Here is a 3507-nt window from a genome sequence, read left to right on the forward strand (position 1 = left end):
AGAGACATACCATGTACATTGATCAGAAGACTCAATATTATAGAGGGTAATTTTTCCTAAATTGATCTATAGATTCTATGCATCCCTATCAAATCTCATCAGGCTTTAAAAATAGAATTTGACAAGGCGACCATGAAAGTTGTATAGAAATGCAAAAAACCTTAAGCCAAACAATTTTGAAAAATAAAGTTGGACTTAAACTACCTGATTTCAAAACTTACTATATGAGTAAAGCTACTGTAATCAAGACAATTTTGTATTGGCCTAAGCATAGACTTATGAACCAGTGGAATAGAATAGAACATCCAGAAATGAGCCCTTCCATTGAAGATCAATCAATATTCAACAAAGATGCCACGCCAAAAAAAAAAAGTGTGGTCCTTACCTTACGCGTTACACAAAAGTGTATCTACAATAAAGCTAAAAATCTTTTTTTTTAAATACTGAATAATTAGCTCTTTGCTTTAACTCCTAAAAGTGGGTCAAATACATTGAATGAACTTGTCTGCTCTTTTGGACAACTTTACCAATGTTTTTCTCACTATGACCAGATTTGTCAAGCTCTGAGTCCCTTGGAAGAAGCTCCACCACATCACCCTGATAGAGACCTGCAGTTGGATTTCTTTTTTTTTTTTTTTTTTTTTTTGAGTTGAAGTTGCGCTCTGTTGCCCACGCTGGAGTGTAGTGGCACGATCTGAGCTTACTGCAACTTCCATTTCCCAGGTTTGAGGGATTCTCCCACCTCAGCCTCCCTAGAAACTGGGATTACAGGTGCGAGCCACTTTGCCTGGCTAATTGTTTGTATTTTTAGCAGAGACGGGGTTGGCCATGTTGGCCAGGCTGGTCTTGAACTCCTGACCTCAGGTGATCTGCCCACCTTGGCCTCCTGAAGTGCTGGGATTACAAGTATGAGCCACCGCACCTGGCCTGCAGTGGGATTTTTAAATTGACTCCAAAGGTACTGAAAAATCTTAGATGGGTTCTCAACTCAGATTTTATTTTATAAAAGAAAAATGTCTCTCCCGCCTTGCCTCGTGGGAGCCTGAGGGAGCAGAAACGGGTGAGTGGTGGCTTTGTCCTCTAGAGTAGGGAATTCCATCCAATGGAAGCCTAATGTCTTTTTTTTTTTTTTTTTTTTTTTTGAGACGGAGTCTCGCTCTGTTGCCCAGGCTGGAGTGCAGTGGTGTGATCTCTGCTCACTGCAAGCTCTGCCTCCTGGGTTCACGCCATTCTCCTACCTCAGCCTCCCGAGGAGCTGGGACTACAGGCGCCCGCCACCACGCCCGGCGCGTTTTGTATTTTTAGTAGAGACGAGGTTTCACCGTGTTAGCCAAGATGGTCTCGATCTCCTGACCTCGTGATCCGCCCAGCTCGGCCTCCCAAAGTGCTGGGATTACAAGCGTGAGCCACCGCGCCTGCCCCGGAAGCCTAATCTCTAAGGAGAACTACGATGACCCACACAAAACCCCTGCCTCCCCAGTTGTCCACATTAGGGGCCTAATTGACGGTGTGGTGGAAGCTGACCTTGTGGAGGCCTTGCAGGAGTTTGGACCCATCAGCTATGTGATGGTAATGCCTAAAAAGAGACAAGCACTGGTGGAGTTTGAAGATGTGCCGGGGGCTTGCAACGCAGTGAACTACACAGCCGACAACCAAATATACATTGCCGGTCACCCAGCTTTTGTCAACTACTCTACCAGCCAGAAGATCTCCCGCCGCGGGAACTCGGATGACTCCCGGAGAGTGAACACTGTGCTTTCTCTTTACCATCCTGAACCCCATCTATTCGATCACCACGATGTTCTTTACACTATTGGTAATCCTTGTGGCCCTGTCCAGAGAATTGCCATTTTCCGGAAGAAGGGAGTTCAGGCCATGGTGGAATTTGACTGTGTTCAAAGTGCCAGTGGGCCAAGGCCTCACTCAATGGGGCTGAAATCTATTTTGGCTGTTGCACTCTGAAGATCGAATACGCAAAGCCTGCATGCTTGAATGTGTTCAAGAATAATCAGGATACTTGGGACTACACAAACCCCAATCTCAGTGGACAAGGTGACCCTGGCAGCAACCCCAACAAACGCCAGAGGCAGGCCCCTCTCCTGGGAGATCACCCCACAGAATATGGAGGGCCCCACCGTGGGTATCACAGCCATTGCCATGATGAGGGCTACGGCCCCCCAGCCCCCGACCTCACTACGAAGGGAAAAGGATGGGTCCACCAGTGGGGGGGAGTCACTGTCGGGGCCCAAGTCGCTACGGCCCCCAGTATGGGCACCTCCCGCGCCCTCCCGACCACTCGAGCATGGCCCTCACCCCGACAGCCCTTTGCTCGTGGTCTATGGTTTGGATCAATCTAAGATGAACTGTGACCAAGTCTTCAATGTCTTCTGCTTGTATAGCAATGTGGAGAAGGTGAAATTCATGAAAAGCAAGCCGGGGGCCGCCATGGTGGAGATGGCTGATGGCTACACTGTGGACCGGGCCACTACCCACCTCAGCAACAACTTCATGTTTGGGCAGAAGCTGAATGTCTGTCTCCAAGCAGCCAGCCATCAGCCCAGTCAGTCATGCGGGTTGGAAGTCAGGTCTTGCATTTACAGAGACTTCAGTGAATCCCGAACAATCGGTTCCCCACCCTGGAGCGGGCAGCGAAGAACCGCATCCAGCACCCCAGCAGCAACGTGCTGCACCTCTTCAACGCCCAGCTGGAGGTGACTGAGAACTTCTTTGAGATCTGCGATGAGCTGGGCGTGAAGCGTCCATCTTCTGTGACGGTATTCTCAGGCAAAAGTGAGAGCAGCTCCTCTGGACTGCTGGAGTGGGAATCCAAGAGCGATGCCCTGGAGGCTCGGGGCTTCCTGAACCATTACCAGATGAAAAACCCAAATGGTCCATACCTTACTCTCTGAAGCTGTGTTTCTCCACCGCTCAGCATGCCTCCTAATTAGGTGCCTAGGAAGAGTCCCATCTGAGCAGGAACACATTTCTCTTTCCTTTATGCCATTTTTTGTTTTTGTTTTTTTTTTGGCAAAAGATCTTGTATTCCTTTTTTTTTTTTTTTTTGAATGCTAGGTTTGTAGAGGCTTAACCTTAGTGGAAGCGCTGGAAGTCTGCAGGGGGAGCGAGAGCGGACCTGATATCTCCCAAGATTAACCTTCACTTCTTCACTTTTAAGAAATTATTGTACAAGGGCGGGTGCGGTGGCTCACGCCTGTAATCCCAGCACTTTGGGAGGCCGAGGTGGGCGGATCACCTGAGGCCAGGAGTTTGAGACCAGCCATGGCAAAACCATGTTTCTACTAAAAGTACAAAAATTAGTCGGGCATGGTGGCGGGTGCCTGTAATCCCAGCTACTCAGGAGGTTGAGGCAGGAGAATCTCTTGAACCCCGGAGACGGAGGTTGCAGTGAGCCGAGATCGTGCCACTGTACTCCAGCCTGAGTGACAAGAGCAAGACAATATCTCAAAAAAAAAAAATTATTGTACATGTGATTTTTTTTTCCTGTTC

General features: G+C 48.4%; 1 pseudogene; it reads left to right on the forward strand.

The window, feature by feature from the left end:
• Nucleotides 1-1445: 1445 nt before the first annotated feature.
• LOC129473794 (heterogeneous nuclear ribonucleoprotein L-like) lies at nt 1446-3114 on the forward strand (annotated as a pseudogene).
• The last annotated feature ends 393 nt before the right edge of the window (nt 3115-3507 follow it).

Source organism: Symphalangus syndactylus, chromosome 23, assembly GCF_028878055.3.
Source record: "Symphalangus syndactylus isolate Jambi chromosome 23, NHGRI_mSymSyn1-v2.1_pri, whole genome shotgun sequence".
NCBI lineage: Eukaryota > Metazoa > Chordata > Mammalia > Primates > Hylobatidae > Symphalangus > Symphalangus syndactylus.